This window comes from Tiliqua scincoides, chromosome 5 (assembly GCF_035046505.1).
Source record: "Tiliqua scincoides isolate rTilSci1 chromosome 5, rTilSci1.hap2, whole genome shotgun sequence".
Taxonomy (NCBI): Eukaryota; Metazoa; Chordata; class Lepidosauria; order Squamata; family Scincidae; genus Tiliqua; species Tiliqua scincoides.
Window position 1 is genome coordinate 70,900,905 of NC_089825.1, and position 22,133 is coordinate 70,923,037.

General features: G+C 45.5%; 1 protein-coding gene across 2 annotated transcripts in view; it reads left to right on the top strand.

Annotated features, from left to right (window-relative positions):
- GALNT1 (polypeptide N-acetylgalactosaminyltransferase 1) overlaps positions 1–22,133 on the top strand; it is a 112,480-nt gene that overhangs the window by 55,138 nt on the left and 35,209 nt on the right. Inside the window, exon 2 of one of the 2 annotated variants that reach the window (XM_066628077.1) lies at positions 14,820–14,921. The exons of the other annotated variant lie outside the window; for it this stretch is intronic. The gene's annotated coding sequence lies outside the window, so the exon portion shown is untranslated. The remainder of the gene's footprint in view (positions 1–14,819; positions 14,922–22,133) is intronic. 2 annotated transcript variants of the gene reach the window in all.

Genomic DNA, 22,133 nt, shown 5'->3' on the forward strand with positions numbered 1-22,133 from the left:
CACCTCAGGAGAAGGGGACTTTTGTCCCCTTCTCCCGGGTAAGGTAAGTAGCCCCACAATGAGCCCAAAAGGTCGGCGGTAAAGTAAAGGTGCTCGTGTTGGACGCCAAGCCCTCCATGTGCGATGTGGATCCGGTGGAGCAGAGCTCTATGAACCCGCCTCCCTCCCTCCCCCAGGCACACCTCCTGCCCGCCCCCACCCTCTATTCTTCATGTTACTTGTGGGACAGGCACCTAGATTTAGCTTGCCATAAGCATTAAGAGAAATAAATGGGAATTGCTTCTTTATGACCATCCTGCTTTCCTGTTAGTTGTGAATTTACCATTCTGGTGTACTGTATGGTATTGGGTGCGATTTAGGCATAGAAGTTCAAGGCTTATATTCGCTGTTTCCCACTTTCTAGTTTTGAAGTTTAAGCATTCTATGATGCAGTTGTCTTACTGCATTCTTTGCGAAGAACAGGATGTGCTCTTGTATTTCCCCTTTCTGGAGAGCCATGGCTGCCTTCCTCAGCCCTCCTCTTCCCAGCTTGCAGACAAGAGCCAGGGCCTCCACAGGTCAGGGACAACAACAACATGCAGCCTTTCTTGCAAGTACCTGGAAGGCCTGAAATGATATTCCAGCATACCATGCTCAACTCTGCCTGTGGGAGTGGAAGTGAGGTTTCGACAGGGAGCATGAAGCCCAGATCCAGCAACCTCACCTGTACAGTTGCCTGGACCATCATTGCTTAGATGCAGCTGCTTTCCTAAGGTGCATTTTTGCAACAGTTTTGAGAAACTTTCAAGCTGGGACAAATCTCTTTAAAAAAAAAAATACCTGATACAAAATTGTGTGTTGTGCACTTGTGGCTTTAAAGAGAGAATGCTTTTGCAATATATCCAGAGTGTTGACATCCTTATGTAACTCATACTCAGAAACTGATCCCACCTTGCCCCCAAACCATTTTTTATTGATCACATGACCCTAGCTGTTGCAAGTTCTTAGAGCAGGGGTGCTCACACTTTTTTGGCTCGAGAGCCACTTTGAAACCCAGCAAGGCCCGGAGATCTACCAGAGTTTTTTTTACAATGCTCGCGCCATCATAACATATAACATTTATGTGTACAATGTATGTTGGTGTACCTTGAGCCCCACTGAGTATAACAGGACTTATTCCTGAGTAGACATGCCTAGGATTAGGCTGTGAGGGTGCAATCCTAGCCACACTTACCTGGGAGTAAGCCCCATTGAGTACAATGGGCCTTACTCCCGGCGTTTCCTCCCAGAGGCACCTGAAGGGGGGGTTGGCACTCCGCGATCTACTCATTTTGCCTCGCGATCTACCGGTAGATCGCGATCCACCTATTGAGCACCCCTGTCTTAGAGTATGGCTGGGGGGGAGTGCTCCTTGACCTCTGAGTGACCAGGAGAAAAGCACTTCATTTCCAACTGAGCTAGCTGTTAAAACAGCAGCTGAGGTGTTTTGCAGGCTTACAACAGAGCCAGCCAATAACTTTCTAAACCAGTAGTTCTCTAATATTTAGCACCAGGATCCACTTTTTATAATGAGAATCTGTCAGGACCTACCAGAAGTAATGTCCAGAATCACCAGAAGCGACATCATCAAGCAGGAACATTTTTAATAATCCTAGGCTGCAGTCCTACCCACACTTACCCAGGAGTAAGTCCCATTTACTATCATTGTTGAAAGAATATACTAATAGCCTGTTAAAAGTACAGAAATGTAACATTTCCCCAAATGCAGTCACATCCCATGGTAGCATCAAGTCTAATATATTAAAAATGAAATACTGAAATGAATGGGGTCCCACCTTAAATTGGTTCATGACTCACCTAGTGGGTCCCGACCCACAGTTTGAGAAACACTGTTCTAAACAACCCTCTCAGGAGCTGAAGACTTCAGTTAAGCAAGCCTCAAGGATGGGGTGCTTCTTGATCTTTGAATATCTTGCAAAAACCTAGAACCCCCCTCCCTTTTTACACTGAGTTGGCTGGTTCTGCATAAAGCCAACACTATGTTGCATTAGTGTTACAGAAGACCAAGCTAATTATCTTCCAGGAGCTGCTCAGTGGCAGTAGTCAGAAGTCTCCAGTAAACAAAGAAAAACCCCATTTTGAGGACACTGTAAATAATCATAATTTTGTGATTATGTAAGTGATTATGTAAGATTTTGAAGTGTAAGTCTCCAGAAAAAACTGTCCACGGTGCTGAAATCCAAAAATATGAATTTTTAAGGCTGAAATGCATATAAATAACTAAAATCAGATAACAAAAAAGTGTGAACTACAGGTCTGTCTCCATATTTGTGGACGGTCCATTCCAAGGACCCCCTGCCGATATGTAAACTGCAGATACAGGAAACCCTGCATCTGCAGCCCCCTGCATTCCCATTAATGCAATTGCAATACTTGACGTAGTAAAGATGGCTTTACTTTGCTCCGTCTCTATAAGCCTAAAGGCTTATAGCGATTAACAGGCTGCCTCCTAGCAGCCTGAACTCTTAAAAAAATGCAATCAAGGTTAACTTCCACTTCCTCTTACATTTGATGGTGTCTTTTGAAGCATTCAAACTGTTGGGAGATGGCTTATTTGTTGCTTTAGCCCTATAGGCTTACAGTGACCCAGTAAAGCAAGATCATTTTCACCAAAGCAGTGGTTCTCAAATTTGCAGGGAGTTTGAGCCCCGCTGCAGGGGGGGGGGGCAACGCAATTGCCAGAATCACATCACTATTGAGGCATGCAGGGGCTTGCCTGGACTCACCACAGCCTGCAGCAGTTTCCTAGGGATGCGGGGAGCCCGGCTCCAGCCTACACAGTGCTCCCCAACATACGGAGACCGTGCAGATAACGATCACGACCCACTTCCAGCCAGGGCTCTCTGGCTGGGGCATTTTGATGCCCTAGTTTGAGAGCTACTGCACTGAGGTAAGCCTTGTGATTGCATTACTGTGTGTGCAGGGAGGAGCCCTATCTGTGGATAATTGAAACAGTGGAAACACAATAATTTGTGCACTGGTTTGTTTCTCAGCAAATTACCAGTTACTGAAGGGCTTCAAAGTCTAGTCCCTTACCATAAAAAGTGCCAAAATTTCATTTTAATTAGTGGGGCAATAGCCAGTGCCTCAGTTTCCCTAAAACAGTGTTCTTTGCTCTCCTGATGCATAAAATGAGGTGGCCCCAACACTCTGAAAAAAATTCTTAACGAATGCCAGTTCTTTCCACAGGAAAAAAATTTCAGGAAATTTGCTGGCATCTGTTTCTTGTACCCCACTTCTTGCCAAGTGGTGCAGTAATACACCTATGGTAGAAGATGGTTAAGCTGTGTAGTCATGAGGCCCAAACTCCATCAAAGCCGAGCTCTGCACAGCTTGAAGCTCTGCTTTCCTGCCAGTCCAGCAGTGGCTCTTGACATCATCAGTGTGCACCTTGTAACACCAAGGAGCTTCTGTGCAGCAAGCATAGGGGGCTTGTGCCGTGGCATGGATCTCTTAGTGGGAATATTTTTAAATTTTTATTTCAGTATTTACATACTGCCTTTCTCTGTTGAGACAGCATTCAAGGGCAGGCTAGCCTAAACCCCCATTTTTCAATGAGTTTTTACAAATACAGTCGTGTGCCACTTAACAATAGGGATCTCTATTGTAATGATCCCTATTGTAAAGCAGCGCTCAACACATTGCGAACCCCGCGCAGGGAAGGGGATGCTCTGCTCCCCTCTGGAGGGTTGTCTGAACCTTCCAGAGTCAGCGCACATCCGTGTGCTGCCTCTGCAAGGCTCAGACTGAGGGAAACTGCATCTCTTGCATAACTTCCAGTTTCATGAAGGAACGCAGAAATCGCACGAGATGCAATTTCCCTCAGTTTGAGCCTCGCAGAAGCAGTACGCGGTTGTGTGCTGCCTCTGGGAGGCTCAGACAACCTTTTGGAGGTGAGGAAATTATGCAGGGGATGGACAGAGTGGATAGAGAGATGCTTTTTACATTCTCACATAACACCAGAACCCGGGGACATCCACTAAAATTGAGTGTTGGGAGAGGTAGAACAGAGAAAAGAAAATATTTCTTTACTCAGCGTGTGGTTGGTCTGTGGAACTCCTTGCCACAGGATGTGGTGATGGCGTCTGGCCTGGACACCTTTAAAAGGGATTGGACAGGTTTCTGGAGGAAAAGTCCATTATGGGTTACAAGCCATGATGTGTATGTGCAACCTCCTGATTTTAGAAATGGGCTATGTCAGATGCAAGGGAGGGCACCAGGATGTCAGGTCTCTTGTTATCTGGTGTGCTCCCTGGGGCATTTGGTGGGCTGCTGTGAGATACAGGAAGGTGGACTAGATGGGCCTATGGCCTGATCCAGTGGGGCTATTCTTATGTTCTTAAGTTCAAGTCCTATGGGATTCTCCCATTTGTTTTCTTTTATCATTGAGGTTTGTTTGTATTACTGTGGTAGAGGTTTACAAAGTGCTCAGTTTGCTTTGGGAATTAGAGGGACCTCTTCTACCTGGTGTTCTTTTGCATGTGATTTTGCCTGACTGCCATGAGAAGAAGCTTTCCAGCAGTACAGATTCACAGAGAAGGGGAATATGCAGAAAAGCTCAAATTTCTCTGTTCCAGTGATTCTGTATTCAGTTCAAACCCTTGGCATTTAGCATATGCACTTCCAGTCTCAGTACAAGAACACAGTCTGTACTAATCTCCATCAATTTGGATAGTTTCAACGCTTCGGTACCTACTTCAAACTCTGGTACCAAACCCTCACTTCTCCCCTCTCCATGGCAGGGTCAGTCCTTGGTATCAGGATAACTCCTCCCTCTCAGGTAGGCAGGTCAGGTTGGAAGTCTTCCTGAGGGAAGGGGCTGACTTGATTCTTTGCCTTGCCTTTTGATAAAGCAGGTTGAAAGTTGGGCTAGCTTCCAGCTGATCTGGAGAGAGAAGAGACAAGCAGAAGACCCCTTTCCTCCTCGTGCACCCTTGCCTTTCAGCAGCCTGGAGACTGCTTACCAGCCAGAGTACCCTGCAGTGTTTGCAGGCACTCCAGGACTTTCCTGGAGCTGGACAGATTGAGGCCTTCCCACTCCTCCATGGAGCCCAGCGGTGGCCATCTTGCAGTGGCGCAAATGCACCCGAAGGCTTCTCATCCCCCACTTGTGGCTGGGACTTTGCAAGCTGGTCCGTGATGCCAGGTCCAGTCCAGGAGCACCTGACCCTCTCCACCAAACCAGAGATGGGGCAAAGTGGCAACAGCGCAGCAACTTCGTTCCTACCCCACCCACTATCTTGGGAAGCCTGGCGAGCAGACTACCGGTGGCATTCGGAGTCCCAAAGCACTAGCAGCAGCTGACACCTGGTGAGGCCCCCTCCATCCATTGACCAGAGATGGAAGGAAGAGACCTCCAGCAACAGCGCAGCAGCCTCTCTCCTTCCTTAGCCATCCACTCCCATTTGGAAAACCCAATGAGCAGGCTACATGTGGCATGAGGATCCTGCAGTAGCAGCCAGTGCTCGGCCACATTCGCTTCAGCCTCACTCCTGAGGCTGGTTTTGCATTCTTCCCTTTGGTGGACACCCCATTGTGGCAAACCCTGAAGAATGTGCCAAGGCGCCTGCTCCTGATCCCGAGCTCAGTGCCATAGATTGGGGAGTGCTGATAACACTATTAAGGAAATAGTCCAGGCCAACATCTCAACCAACCTAGTGGCCGCCATCGAATCTATGCAGAGGTTCAGGGGTCTTCCACCCTCCAGCCTACCCCCAAACCACCGACTCTCCCACTTGAGGAGGAGGAGGAAGCGTTCCAGCTCCTTCCCCTCCCCCCAAGAAACAGAAGGGATCCAGTGGCCAGAGCATTTCTCTGAGCATGCACCGAGCAGAATCTTGAGGAGGAGGGCTCTTACACCTCATCATGGAGGAGCATGAGATCTCAGGGAAGGAAAATGAGCCAGCACAGCAGGGCTCCTACCTTTTTGCTGCAGGGCAATTCCACAAGCTACTGTTGGGGGTGGTAAAGGTGCTGGAGCTGCAAAGAGATCAAGCCCTGGCAGAGGGTCTGAACCGTAAACCAAAATGGGGGGACTTGGCTGTTTTTCCTAACCAGCAGAAGTCACCCCAATGGTTCCCTCTACCCCTTATTTCAAGCAGCTCATTGACAAGGAATGGACCAACCCTGCCAAGAGCTGAGACCCTAATAGTTCTACACTCTGGACATGGCATGGCTCAAGTCCCCCTTGGTGGAAGCACCAGTAGCAGCCCTGGGGTCTCCTTCCATCTTGGCTTCAGATAGCGATGGTCTCCCTATCAACAAGAAGGTTGAATTAGCCATCAGAGTCTTTGAGGCATCTGCTTGCTCCCTATGGGCCTTAGTAGCCTCGTCCCTCTGTTCCGGGGCCCTCGTCCTTTGAATGCAGGAATTCATAGAGAAATACCCACTTCCTTTCAAAAACTGTTCCAATCTCAGAAGGATGGCCTCGGCTGCTGCCTTTGTGAGACGCCAAAGCGGACTCATTCAATTCACAGCCTGATCCGTGGCTGCGGGAGTACTGTGAGGAGTACCTGGTTCCGCAACTGGGATGTTGACACTTCTCACTCTCGAGTAGTCAGTGTTCCATTCCAGGGAGGCAGGCTCTTCGGTGAGGACTTGGACCCCCTCCTGGTCTAGTCAAGGGACAAGAAGGGGTAAGAATTCCCTACCCACCAGGGACAGGACTGCAAGGACTGCCCACGAGTCCTTATCCCAGCCTTCTCATCCCTCAAGGCATCACTGTGCCAGCATCCCCTCCAGAGGCTTCTACAGAGAATGGTTTGGCTGCCATATAATCTGGCCTTCAAGTCACGTGGCCAGCGGTTTAACTCCAAGGCACAAGCCACAACGACACCCAACTATCCTCACCCTGAGTTGATAAGAGAAAGACTGCAGCGTTAGACAGAGGGAGATGGTCACCTTGGACAGATGGGCCCAGTACACCTTGAGTTCCAATATTCCTTGGAACTTTGTGTCATCCCTTGAGACAGGTTTGTTCAGGTGCACAAGCCCAAGTGTGCCATAAAGCACACAAAGATACTCAAGGCCATCCAGCACCTACTCCATGTCAGAGCCATAGGTGATCCCATAGGTGATCCCAAGTGATCCCAAGGGCCCAGAGGGGTTCCAGAGTGTATTCCCACCTCTTCATCATGCCCAAGAAGTCAGGGGACACCAGAGCCATCTTGGACCTCAAGTGGCTCAACCGATGGATGAGGCATCAGAGGTTCTAGATGGAGATGCTGCACTCCATTCTTCTGGCTATTCGGAGGCACAACTACCTGGCCTCCTTGGGCTTCCAGGAGGCATATTTTCACATGCTGTTTCTCCCAGCCTGTCGCCAGTTCCTTAGGTTCTGTTACCAGGGCGATCACTACCAGTACTGTGCTCTTTCATTTGAACTTTTGTCAGCGCCAAAAGTGTTCACAGAGGTTCTGATTGCCCCTCTCCTTGCAAGGTGCATCACAGCCTTCCTGTACTTGGACGAGATCTTACTGAGAGCAAGATCACTGGAACAAGGAGCCTTGCACCTGCAGCAGACCATCCAGTGCCTCAAGTACCATGGATTCCTCATGAACATGAACCACGTTGCGCTCTGCCAGGCCATAGAGCAAAGCAAGGGAGAGCATCAACCTTCTGGAGCTGAACCCTCCTGGGCCTGGAGACGTTCAGACAACAGATCAGGTCCAGGGATGCCTTAGTATATGCAGACAACATGTCCCCAAGAGCATACGTCAACTGCCAGGGACACCATGTCAGCCACCCTGCAGAAGGAGTCACACAGGCTGTTCCTATGGGCAGAGAGGAATACTGGTTCCATCAGAGTGGAACACATCCCAGGGCTGGACAACACCACTGCGGACTGGCTGAGCCAAAAGAAGCTAGACCAGTCAGAGTGGAGACTGCATCCCCAGGTTTTTGCTTTGATCAACCGCAGCATCAGCCCCCTTGTCATGGATGTGTTCACCAACAGCCTCAACTATCAACTTCCAAGTTTCTTCTCCTGGGGGCACTGCCCAAACTCAGAGGAGATAGATGCTGTCCATTGTCTGTGGCCCAGGGGCATCTTGTAACACCTTTCCACTGATCAGACTCATACCAAGTGTCCTCATAAAGATACTACTCGAGCAGGCTGAGGTAATCCTCCTAGCTCCAAACTGGCCCCGCCTACCCTGGTATGTGGACCTGAGAGGGTTGTCCCTCGCATCTCCCTTGCCCCTTCCACTTTGATCAGACCTTCTGTCTCAGGGGCTGATCCTGCACCCTCAGATAGCAATGCTCCAGCTAGCTGCCTGGAGATTGAGTGGGAAGAGGTTGGCCAGGTTAGGCTATTCCCTATCAGTTCTGACCACCTTGTTAGAAGACAGAAGGAGATCCACTAATAGGGTATATAGTGGGATGTGGTAAGCACTGGTGGAGTGGTGCTCCCTGTGAAAGCTCAACATAAGAAGATCAGGGTTAAGGAACTCCTGGAGCTTAGGGGCTAAGCACAGAAGCCCTCCTGAGACAGGTCTCCACAATATCTTCCATCTTGGTGTTTCCCAAGGCAGAGTCCTGGCATCCCACCCCTATGTTCGTAAGTTCCTGTGTGAGGTGAGCCTCGTCAACCTCCCTCCTTGTGTCCAGAGTCCCCACGTGGGACCTGACACTGGTGCTCAAGGCTTGAATGAGACTGCCTTTTGAGCCCATGGTGATCTGCTGTCTCAAGAACCTCTCCCAGAAAACAGCCTTCCTTCTAGGTGTGATCTCAACCAGAAGGCTCTCAGAGCTAGCGGTCTTATCCACTGCCAGAGACCTCTGCGTGTTCTAGGAGGACAGGGTAATCCAGTGGTTCTCAAACTCTCTGGGAGTTTGAGAACTTCCACTTCCGCAAAACCGGAAGTGGAGTCCGATCACTCTACTTTCACTTCGAAGTGGCTGGGGAGGCCTGCAGGCGCTTGCGCAGGGCTCCCTGCACCCCGGGACGGCTGCTGCAGGGACTGGTGAGTACATCCCAGTCCCTGCATTCCTGTTAGCAGCACGATCCTGAGGATTGCATTGCTGCCTTCCCCCTGCCCCTGCCCCTTAAGGGGGCAGAGGCCAGGGCCCTTAGGCTGAGCCCTTGTGATGCCCCAGTCTGAATACCACTGGGGTAGTCCTTCATACAGACCCCTCCTTCCTCCCCAAGGTGCACTCTGTCTTTCACAGATCCCAGGAGGTGGTCCTCCCATCCTTCTGCCCTAAACCAGCCCACCCCAAGGAGTGGGTCTAGCACACCCTTGATGTGCATTGGGCAGTGAGCTTTTATATCTTTAGGACCTCACCCTTCCGTCAGACGGAGGCCATGTTCATCTCCTACAAGCCCAGTGAACAATGGAGGAAGGTATCCCCCTCCACCCTCTCTAAATGGGTGAGGGAGGCCATAGCAGAGGCCTACAATGCCCTGGGCAGGGAGCCCTCGAAGGGCATTGTGGTGCACTTCCTCAGGGGTGCCACCACCTCAGCAACATTTAGAGTTCATCCATCCCTGGAGGCAGTGTGCAGGGTGGCTACCTAGAGCTTGCCCAACACATTTATTAAATGCTACAAGATAGATTCCTTCATTTCGGGGGACACAGCAGTCTTAAGGTGCATCCTCCAGAGCGTAGTCTCACATGCTTCTGGCAGCTCCCACCCTAGAGGAGCCACGGCTTGGGCATGTCCCACATATCAAGGACTGACCCTGCCATGGAGATCCCACCAGAGAATGGGGAAATTTTAACTTTTAATTTTAAAAGATATGAATAAAAATATCTTGGTGGTCTCCATGGCAGGGTCAGTCTGCCTGCCCTTGCAGCCCAAAGCATGTGCAAAAAAAAAAGAGAGAAAGAAGTTATAGAACTGGAAGTGACATTTTTCTTGCCTTATAAGATATTTGGAGGCCTGGAGGAAGCACAACTCCCCTCGCCTCTGGAGGGAGCGCACTGGGCGATGCAGTTCTGATCCATGGTTAACAGAAACCACAGATATACCATAGATATGATCCATGGTTAACAGAACCCTCTCTGTATCTCTTGTTACTTCACATTTTCTGTCTCCTTTATTCCTATTTTCCAGTCTCTTAACTAGGCCCTTCTTGGGGAGGAGAGGGAATACAGAGTGACAGTTTAGGAGACTTCTGCCTCTCTGTTCTTTTGAATGGCATTTCTTGTGGTTCAGAGGGGGAAAGGAGCAGTAAGTTGTAAGTAGAATATGAGACTTTTCAGATGTCCAAACCACCAAAGAATTTTAATAATAGCTTTGCCATTTGCAGCTGACATAAAGCCATCAAACTAGTTTTGTGAAACCAGAAGCACTTTGACATCATAGCAAACCACCTTCCCCATCCCAAACCCAGCTGGTTGGCTTAGGAGAAACCTTTCTGCTTTCTGAAAATTTTATGACCTGCCCACATTGTTTGAACAGCAGATTGTTTAGACGCATTATGGCAGCTTCCTGACTTCAGAGAAAGCAAAGTTTTTAGCAAACACAAAAGGTGCCTTTAATCTTGACTTCTCACTTCAACCTCACTGTAAACTCAAGAGCTGTATGATGATTAAGGCACAGGCCTCCTGAGCAATCAAAGAACCCTCTGTCTGGTACAGAACAGAAGCACCCATTGCAAGCTGGGGATGGACCATCAACACAATGAAGAGGAGGCCCTTGATGAGTTCATACAGCCTCTTATTTATGAGAATTTTCCTTAACCCATTTCGGCCCAGCCCACAGGTTTTGATCCCTGTTGTGTATATGCAGTGTTGGGCAGAAATGGCTTAAGAAGACCCCTCATGCTTCCTTATTTGTCCCATTGCTCGCCATCTGTTGCTCATATGCTGCTCTGCCATTGCTCATGAATAATTTGGGTAACCTGCTGGTTTTGCATCAAACACTGCCATTCCCTTTGTTACTGAAGAACCACTGTGCTTGAGTAATATAGGACAAGTATGAGACATCTCTCTTCCTTTTTCTTATCTTTCTTCCTTCTCTCTTACATCTTACAGCAGTGGCTCCCAACCTTTAGGAGCCCGTGGACCATGGAGACAAAAATTGGAATAGGCGTGGACCACATGCAACCAGGGCCTCCAAGCAAAATTTTATCAGGAGGTGTAATGTTTCTTTTGAAAGGGGTAGTTCTCAAAATCCCCTGCCCCTGCTTCCCCATTCCTAGATTTTCTAGATAGAACTTTAATTGACAGTCCTGATTTGGCCACCATTTGAGTCCATGGTCAAAGTGTTCTTGAATAACTTTTATTTAAAATTCTCTTTTAAATAAAATTCTCTTTTACCTCTGTTGGAAGAATTGTGGAGCTCGAAGAGCTCTCTTCCAAGTCCATGCTATGGATCAGGAGGACACAGTAGTTCTAAATCTAGATCATGCCCAAAATCAACTTCTTGGATGACAAATCACAGGAAGTAGTACAGTACTTCCTTCTTTTTGTCTTAACACAGAAGGAACCAACACTGATTGGATGTTAGAACTACCAACAGTTTTTCTGTTTGGATGGCAGCATCCAATGTGAATGGCAGAAAGTTAGAAGCTATTTTGTTCCCTTTCAGAAGTCATCTTTGGGGCAAAAGAATATCATCTTAGGCACTTTGAGATGACATTCTCTTGCAAAAAGTTTCATGATTACAGGTGGAGCCTTTTTCTGTGCTTGAGTTTTGTTCCCTGACTAGCAGCAATTAGGAAAAACCCCATTGTGCTAAGTCAGACCTGGAAATGATGTGTTTTACACTAATTGCAGAGTTATGCAAATACGTTACAGCCTGACACCTGGGGATGGAAGGAAACTAAGGCAGCAGTTCTCAATCACCTCTCCCTCCTCATCTCCCTCTTCTGCTGCTTACTCAGCCCTCCCCATTGCCAGCTGTCCCTGCTTCTTTCACAGGTGGGATGCTGAACTTTTAAGAGTCCAGTACCAAGCATTTCTATTCAGAAGTAAGCCCCATTGTAGTCAATGGGGCTTACTCCTAGGAAAATGTGGATCAGATTGTAGCCTGAGAACCCAGTCCTATGCCTGCCTACTCAGAAGTAAGTCCCATTCTAATCAATGGGGCTTACTCCCAGGAAAGCATGGATTGGATTGTAGCCTAAAATCTCATGCTTTGGCTTGCTGGGAAGCCTTGCTTGCTGGGCTGCTTTGTTTGTGTAGGCTGGAGCATGGAGAGCCTGCACCATCTCAGTCTGAAGGGGGGGATTGGGCAAACACTCCCTGGGTTTTTTAAATCAGTCCCCTCTGTTACTAATGCACCTGCCCCTGTGTGTGTGAGTGAGTGAGTGAGTGAGTGAATGCGGAGTAGGTTTCACTCTCCTCCATCACTAGTGTCCAGTCCTTGAACAGTCTTGCAAGGCATGTCTCTGTCTTTCAAGGCAAGGAAGTGCAAGCAATGCAGTTTTCTCTAAGGCCAAAGGAGGGCAGGAAAATCTCAGTCTTACAGGAAAGAAAGCTGGTTCTCTTGCCCTTCCCCTCTGTTGGAGAGGCAACAACTAAGTAGAGCTTTATCAGTGTGTACTCTCTTGTAGGGAGAGTTGTAGCCTATTATGTTAAGTGGTTAGAACTAGATGATTTTCTTTCTCTTTTTTTACTGCTCTAAGATCTAAAGATCTAAGCAATCTTCTCTTTAACTTCCTGTTGCTAGTATTCTGTTGATAGGTCCATGGCATAAAATTGCTTCCAGTGTATTTACTAAAAGATCGCAGTGTAATGTTGCTTGCAATTTTTTACGGTAAATATCTTACTAAATATGACTCTGGAATGCATGAAGTTTTTGATTTCCTCAGCTCTGCTACCACCCCGTCTCCTCTTTTTCTCTTACTTTATGTGAAATAAGACACGGAGAATGGGCATTTTGTGGGCATGTTGATGTTCTTTTCTCTTCTTCTTCCTCTTTTTTTTTTTTTTTAAGAGTTCTTTCCACCTTAGAAGTTTCTATCCTGGTCTCCTGCTGGCATGGGCTTTGCTAGGAAGGGGAAGAAATGAGAGGGGCTAATTTGAATGAAAGCAGCAGCTGCTGCTTTTAAACCACACTCTTCCTCTCAGCAGTGCGCACACTTGGATTTGCTGCTGTTAATTTTTTTATAGCTCTGTGGAGCTTTTCATGTTAGTCCTCACTATTATGCTTAATGCTTTGGCTTCCATTGTTGTGTCTAAAGTAACCATCACAACACTCACTGTACTGTGTATATTTTTTTCTCCTTTGGTGTATGTCCTCCATGAAGGAGCACAGCTCACAGGCAACAGTAATAGGCATACCCATGCAGTCAATTTCAGCCCTTTGGTGAGGGGATTTTATTCCCTTGGGTTTGATTCTTAAAGTAATAAATTTCTGCATACTTTTGTTCTCTCCCTTGTGCCTGTACTTTCCATTTGTTTGTGTATGGCCCTGCACTTTGTGTGCAAAACCATCAGCATGGGGAATGCTGTCTTTGCTATTGCCATCCATAGTGTTTGGGTAGTTATGGTGAGGCATAAAAACGGCTTTACCATTATAAGCTCTTAGCATTCTAATGGTCATAAAATCCAAACCATTTCTCCATTTGATCTGTAATTCAGTGTGAGTCGAGCATCATGCAGGTCCACAGAACAGTACATACTTTTGCTTTTTTGAAATCTGAGGATTTCCTGGGTTTAATAACCTTTGAATGAATTAGAATAATCAAATCTGGCAGAGAAAGCGGCCAAGAGCAGTTTCCCCCCCTTAGTAAATACGGTTATCACCTGAGTGAAGTGGAACAACTGAGCCACTGTAACAAGTTTAGCTGTCTGGCTATCTTAACTCATTCAGAGCAGAGACTGCTGGCTTGCTGAGCCTGTGTCTGTCTACAGCAGCTGCCCAAGAGCACAGTCCTTTGCATGCTCATTCCAGAATAAGTCTTACAGTTTATAAGTATCGGCAGACTAATGGAAAGATCTCTATAAAAATTTTTTTCCAAAGCAAACTTTGTCTTTCAAATAAACAGACTCTGTAGTGGGTGATCTGTTGAATTTCTGCTGTGATAGCAAATGTCAATCTTACCCACAATAGCAAATAGCATCTTGTCTACAACCCTAAAGGCTGAATGCATTTGTGACGAAGGCTGGTCTAGTTGGTGAGGTGTTGTCCTCTCTCCAGTCTTGTCACAATTTGTTTCAAAAGGTGCACATGCTAATTCTTCCTATGTCTACAATTCTTTTTCAGAGATAATCCTGTAAAATGACAACTTGGGCATCTCTTGTGCCTCTAGAAATCATGCTTTGGGAATAATTGTGTTTTGAAATGGAAATGGCTCTTCCCTTATGGTAACTCTATTTAAAAGAGAAGTTGGTGTACAAGAATTAGCTTTCAGTTAAATTTTACTAAATGACTATGTTGTCATTGCCTGCTTGGTAGAAGCTCCCAACTCTTCTAAATGACTAGAAATAATCATTAATATATCAAAATATATCTGATATCAATCTTTCTTTTTTTGCCTTAATATGAGAGGCTGAGACACAAGATTTATTTCTCTTTTAATAAATAGCACATACCATGTGATGGGACCCTAAACAATTTGAAGGTCTATTTTTGTTCTTCTGAGAAGTGGCTAACTTAAAATAACTTCTACTGTTGTAACAATGCCACATACATTTTGGTATTGCAGCCGTCAAACATTTTAAATAGCGTGTACAAGTTTTTTTTAATAGAAAACTTACTAGTTTTCATCAGAAAGGGCTTTCTTGGCTATGTCAAACTAAAAAACCTTCAGGCACTTTCCTTTTGTGATTTTGCTTGAACTTGTGACCACAGTGGTTTTTAAGGACCATTTTGGATTTTGTTTCCAGGGTGTAAAGAAGATTTCTACTTGAATCATGAGATATTGCGACTTTCTTATGTCCAAATCTTTGAAATCAGAAGAGAGGAAAATATCATACTCTTGATGTCAGGTAAATTGTGAAATATGAGAGACGAGGTTCGCTTGGAACCTGTGTGTGGTTGTAGATGAGGTTAGTTTAAAGAGGTTACTAGACAGAATTATGCAGATTTACTGTGTGACTCAGAGGCTTAATATGAAAGTGGTCATCACCAAGTATTTGTCAGGTTTCTTTGTAGCACATGGATTTTGATTTTTGAGCCTGAAAGATCTTTACAGCTTGGATGATCTACAGATGAAGTCACAGCCCAACCCTAACTTGACAGCACTGATGCAGCCATGCCATCTGGGCATGCACTGCATCCTGTGGGGGAGGGAGCAGTAATGGAGGCATCCTCAAGATAAGAGAACATTTATTGCTTCAGCACTGGGAAGTTGGATAGGATTTACCCTCTTTTTTACCTGTAGTAGGGCTTTCTTGTTGCATAGTTCAAATGTTTCTTCAAGAAACAATGTATTTATCTTGTGTAGTAGGATGTCATATTCAAGAGAGCCAGGATGCTGTAGTGGTTGTGTTGTTGGAATTAGACTTGGAAGATCCAGGTTCAAATCCCTGGGTGACATTAGGCAGCCTAATTTCAGCCTAATCTGTCCTCAGCGTAATCTATCCTAACTATTTCTCAGCCTAACCTCTCACAGGGTTGTTGTGAGGAAAAAAGGAGGGAAAGAACCATATGCACTATAAAAACATGAGAAAAATAAATAAGTATTCCTAATTGCTGGCCTGGCTTTTTGAGTGGAGATGCTACCTGCCACCTGTTGGATGGGATTTCAAAACCTGTTTCCAGACTCAGTCTTGGTATGCAATGCATGGAGCCAGATAAAATAAGTGAAGAAAATTCTTTGCAGTCAGAAGTATTTGCCCTTAATACTGCCACCCCCTTTTGCAGCAGCTTCTGGCTTTTTTTATCCAAATCTTCCACTTATCATTGAGTGTTGCTTTCTTTGTCATAGAGGCTGTCCAAGATCATAGATCATAACCAGTTTTGATCTGTTCTGCTTGAGAGGATTCATGGTAGTCAGCATGGTTAAATTTCACTTGTTTCAACATGGCTAGAAGGTGTAGCATTTTCTTCCTTCAGCTGACAGAACTGTTTTATGGATACTTGTGGGTCTCTAGCTCACTGTAACCTCTTCTTAAAGTAGGCCTGCTTCTAGATATTGGGTCATAATAGACAGTCATAGAAGGTTTATTCAGTTTTTGAAAAAGCACATGGAGATTCTATACTTGACCTTCATTAATTGGTTGGGTGTCCTGGTGGTGATGGTATAATGGGGTAAATAACTCATTTGTTTTCTTTAGGCACTAGAGACCTTCAACAGCTTTTTCATTAGTCCTATGGCCTAAAGTGTCTGTTCAATGGGAGCCAATTTTCAATACCTTCTATTTGATTCTACCTTGATATCTGAAAGATAGTTCTTGTAGTTTAATCTCACCTGTTGTACTATTTAGCCAATGAGGCAGCTGCTTAATGTGTCTGGAGAGTTGTTGAATGCTCACAAGTGTGCTATGATCACAAGTGTGCTATGATCAGATAGCTATGCAGCTCAAAGTCCTGGGAAGTCAAGCTCCATATAGTTTGAAGCTTAGTGTTACCAGAAGTGTGACAGTTATGTATGCCTTTGTCGCTGTGTGTTCAAAAATGCTGCAGGGCTTCTGCACAGCATCCAAAGAGGACCGGGCATTGGCATGGACCACTTAGAGCAGGAGTGTTAAACTCATTTCATACAGAGGGTACTAACTCATGGTGCCTGCTGAGGGCCAGGAGTAACATCTTTAAACAGAAAGTGACAGCATTAAGCGGATGTCTAGAAATAAGCACTTTGTTCTCACATAGAAACTCATTAACTGCAAATGACAGAAGAGAAAGTGTGTAAATCTTATTCATATTTTCAAGATATGTGAGCTCAATTATAACAAGGGCTGAATAAATTGCTTCTGGGGGCCATATTCAACCTATGGGCCTTATGCTTGACACCCCTGCCTTAGACTGTTTTATTACTATTACTTACTAGATGCCTGTGAGTTAAGGCAGCTCTCAGTCTGATTTTATGCTACAATGCTATGTATCTTTTAAATCTATTTTATAGCTTTATAAAATAGCTTTAAAATAGGCATCTAGCTTTATTTGGATGCCTTCCCACTCCTTCCAGTAGACACTAATAGCCAAAATAGTGTATCATGAGCTGCCTCTCTACATGGTTTAGATGTAGCTGTGTTGTAATTACCACTACCCTTCTGTTAATCAGCTTTCCACCTTACTTTGGCAGAAAATAAGGTTGCTGTAACTTTCAAGATTAGCATCTCCTTCAGGTGGGAGTGTTTAGAAGATTAGGGTCCAGTACAACTAAAATTTAAAGTTGCAGGTTCCCACCCACCTACCTAGTTGGTGAAACTTACAGCAGGCAAAGATCACTCTCTGCATAAAGTTTCCTCTGTTTCCTCTGTGTCAAGTTTGAAATTCACTTTAAATGTAGTAGGTAGCTTGCTTTTCATAACAAAACAGTTATAGATTCCCTTTTAACAATAATTAAGGCAAAAGAAGTGGAGAATCCTCAGTTGAAATCTGTTGGCCTGTCTTTTAAAAATCTGAATCTTGCAGAATATTGAAAACAAGGTCTTATGTATTGAGCTATTTTTACACTGGTATGCTACTGTAACAGAGTATTCCTTACTCTGAAATGTGTTGAAAAAATGTCCTTCTAATTGTCAGTGGCAGCTTTTCCTTATCAAATTGTAAGTTCACTTTCATGTCAAAGAAAATGCCTCCCTTTTTCAGAGTTGTCAAATCCATTTGGTGTATCTCAATATGATGGTTGGTTTAACTGGTTATAAAGCGAACAATTAAGGGTCCAGTCCTATCCAATTTTCTAGCACCGGTGCAGTCGCATGCAGCCTCAAGGTAAGGAAACAAATGTTCCCATACCTTAAGGAGTCCTCTGTAACTACTGCCCCACAACAAGATGCAGTGTATGCCCCATTGGCACAGCTGCACCGGCACTGGAAAATTGGATAGGATTGGGCCCTAAGTGTGCCACAGTGAACTCATAGGGATGCAGCGTGATGTCTGCAGCGGCCTCTTCCTGGCTCTCCTATCTTAGATTCTGTAAGATTTCACAGGATCCAAAATGATGGAGCCTGGGAGAGCTGGGAAAAGGCCACCATGAAAGAAGAGTGATATGACTGTGGTAATTTTGGGGACCCCTGGATTAGACAAACCAAGTTTTCTAAACTATCATATGAACCATCTGGTAACTTCATTTTTGACTTGGATGCTATTCAGCTTTAGTTAAGTTTCAGTTTAGTTTCCTCTTATGAGGAAAGCTGACCAGATGGTTACAGCATCACACTTTGTTCCTGGTTGCGGGTTTGGAAAGACTGTTGTTGGCTTGGCATGATGTAGTAGTGTTCATGTGGAAAACTGTAAAACTGTTTTTTTTTTGGGTGCATCATGCTGATTGGTTTGAGTGTCTAGAAATTGGCTTTATCTTAATTTCTGCAACCTGTAATATGTTCAACTGATATGTATTTGTGTGAATTAGGAATGAGCTCATGTGTTTGAGTATTTGCCATTTTGCTAAAATGTGAAGTACCCCTTTTTCTCAGATGTGCTCCTGCAGTCTTTAGGGGAAATACTTTTCAGTACCCTCAGAGGACTGAGCATTGCTGGGGAAGAGGTGATTTCCATGTGAGATGCACTGCCTGATGGGTAACGCTGCCCCATCCCTTCAAGGCACATGCATTGCAGGCTCCCTTTTACAGTGTCTGTCTCTGTGCTGCGTTTCTACAAATTACAGTGAATGTGGATCGTAAAGAAAAGATGAAAAAAGTCATGGGTAAAGTGGAAAAACAGGTGAAACTTAAGAGAGTTGCCCATAGTTTGCCGCTAAAGCTTTGAAATGCTAAACTTCGTGTGATGCTAGTACTTCTGAAACATTTGTCGACTTAAAAAAAATTGTTGTATAATGTTGTTAAATGTTTGTTCTATTTTACTCTGTCAAGCAACTTATGTAACAATTTCCTTATGTTATTAGATATTTAGGATGGTTTTTTGGGTGAACTTGGAATGGCTTTGGAACATGTTAGAATTTTTCCCATTAAATCAACAAAGCAAATGCACCACAGAGACCCGCCTATAAGTCGAACTCACAGTTAAGCCAAGATCAGGTTCTGAGCCTCAAATCATGGAATTTTCTTTGACCCTCGGATAAGTTGGGGATTAAACGGGGGGGGGGGGTCCTGACTATAATTTTGTCTGATTTTACCTGAAGGCAGATCTTGAAAAATAACCTTCCAGTAATTGTTACCTTAAAACTGTACAGTTTCTAATTAATTAAAAATATAATAAAAGATCATAAGATGCATTTTTGTTCATTAACTTTTCAAATTCTGGTCTTCACAACATTTGTGTAAACACTGTGAGAGTAAGTGCCTGTAAACAACATACCAGTAGAACCATTAGTCAAATCCTTTAAGGTGCCTGGTGTGTGAAGCCAGAGGCTCTACATAGAACATGCAACATAAAACATGTAATTGGGAGTGTGCAGTTCAGTTCACAGCAGGGAGACAAGCAACAAGGACTGAGCTGTGCACAGTTGCAACCCTCTTTCCTCAGAAGCAGACCCACTGCTTTCCATGGGTGTTACTCTTAAGCAATGGTGCATTGCAGTCTGGGACTTCATTTCAGGGGGAAATGAGGATCACATTCTGGGGTTTTAAAAACGGGGGGGGGGTGAAATTCTTTGCAATTGACTTGCCAGGAGTGTTCAGAGGCAGCAGCAAAAGAAAAGGAGGCATTTCCCTTCTTCTCCAAACTGGAAGGAAGACTAAGGGGCTTCTGGGAATTGGGAGGCTTTGTGGGAGTATGTGGTGCACTTCCATAGCAGCAGCCCATACAGACTACAATTCCCAGAAGCGCCTTTTCTTCCTTTCTGGAGAAGAGGCTAAAATGGCTGCCTCTGAATATCATAATTACTGGTAAAAATTCTCCTTTTTCTCCACTTGCTTCCTGCTTCTCAGCCCATTTCCATGGCCCCCTGTTCACCAGGCAGCTGCTGAGCCTCCATAAGCTTCCCAGAAGCTCTGAGAGGACCCTGCTCCATTCACTGCATTGACCCAAGCATAAGTCGACCCAGGATCTCAGGCTCTATTTTTAGGAATAAATTTTTCGATCTATAGGCAAGTATATACAGTATCCAGTTTTTCACTATGAGGGCTGTTTTCAGGAACATATTAGGTACATATAAAGAAGGCAAGCTCTGTATATTGCTTTGTTTTGGTTTCCTATCAGGCTTTCTGCTATAAATGCTCATGTGATTTAAAGTATTCCGCTAACAGAAACTGTAACTTCCCTTGACATTCATAGTCTCATGATACTATTGATGTATGGCTGCTGCTTGGTTCTCCTAAACTTCTGCTTTAGCAGTAGACTAGTACAGCAGTTCTCAAACTGTGGGTTGTGACCCACCAGTAGGTTGCAAAACTGACAAACTGATAGGAAAATTTATTGAGCCCCATTGAATCTGAAGCAGAGCAGCAGGTTCGTGTTTGTTGTGGGTGGGTGACTGTACCCTTGCTCTTATTGAAGGCTAGGTGAAGGGGAATGCAAGGCCAACAGAATGGTCTTAAATTGGATTAATGTGGTACTCAATAAACATTCTAGAAGCCATCCCCACCCAGTAGTAGAAAGGATAAATTAGAGGCTTGGGTGGCTGATAGTGAAACTTTTTTTTAGTCTCATAAAACTAGGTGGGTCCAATAAGAGTGTTTTTAAAAAGTGGGTCCTGCTGCAACTGAAAAGTTTGAAAACTACTAGACTAGTGCTTATATATAATTCTCAAGTATAAACAGATTTGTGGAGCAATTTTTTAAAAACTGAGCTTTGTCTCTCTGGTAGCAGCATGTAGAAGCTTAGCTGAAAATGTATGAAAATGTGCAGTTATAAATGCCAGTTATTTTATGCCGAATCTCACACATTTCATTTATGCATGGATTTGAGCCTACTTTCACAAGCAGATGTGATGTACAGCAATATGTAATTATGGTTTCGGGAATGTTTAGGTGCTGATATGAGCCGAGGGGTGTTGAAATCTTTTAAATCAGGGGTGCTCAGTACGTCGATCACGATCCCCCGGTCAATCGCGAGGCAAAATGAGTCGATCGCAGGCTTCTCTCCCGTCCATGCATCCCTGGGAGTGAGCCCCGTCCTGGGAGTGAGCCCCGTCCTGGGAGTGAGCCCCGTCCTGGGAGTGAGCCCCGTCCTGGGAGTGTAGCCCCATCCTGGGAGTGAGCTCCCTGGGAGTGACGCATCCCTGGGAGTGAGCTCCTGTCCACGCATCCCTGGGAGTGAGCCTCGTCCTGTGACGCTCCCTGGGAGTGTAGCATCCCTGGGAGTGAGCTCCTGTCCACGCATCCCTGGGAGTAAGCCCCATTGACTCTACTGGGGCTGACTTACCTTTCCCCTGTTTTTGCACTGGTATGTATGGAGATCTGGCCCCCCAACTTCCATCTGTTGGTTCTGTGTGCAAGGGGTTTTGCACTGGTCTTGCTGTGATGTCTATATAGAGATCTTCCCTCCCCCACACCTTTCCCCTGTTTTTGCACTGGTACATATGGAGATCTGCCCCCCCCCCCCAACTTCCATCTGTTGGTTCTGTGTGCAAGGGGTTTTGCACTGGTCTTGCTGTGATGTCTATATAGAGATCTTCCCTCCTCCACACCTTTCCCCTCTTTTTGCACTGGTATGTATGGAGATCTGCCCCCCCCCCCAACTTCCATCTGTTGGTTCTGTGTGCAAGGGGTTTTGCACTGGTCTTGCTGTGATGTCTATATAGAGATCTTCCCTCCCCCACACCTTTCCCCTGTTTTTGCACTGGTCTGTATAGAGATCTGCTCCCCCCCCCCACTTGTATTGGAATCAAGGAAGATCTGGTGAGGCGGTAGATGTGGGGTCAGCAGTGGCCCCTTTAAGGGTAAGGCCTGGGCATCCAGCAGAGTGTGCTGCACAGCTGCAGCCACTTGAAGGCAATAGGGCCCTCAGGGATATAAGAGCACCTGAGGCAGGAAGGGCTCCACTTATTTATTTGAGTCAGCCTTTTCCTACATGAAGATCATTAAGTCCAAGTACCGTTCCACCATGACTGATGAACATTTGGAAGTGTGCTTGAGGCTGGCTGTCAGCGGCTACTGTCCGGACTATGCATCCTTGGCTGATTCACTTCAGTG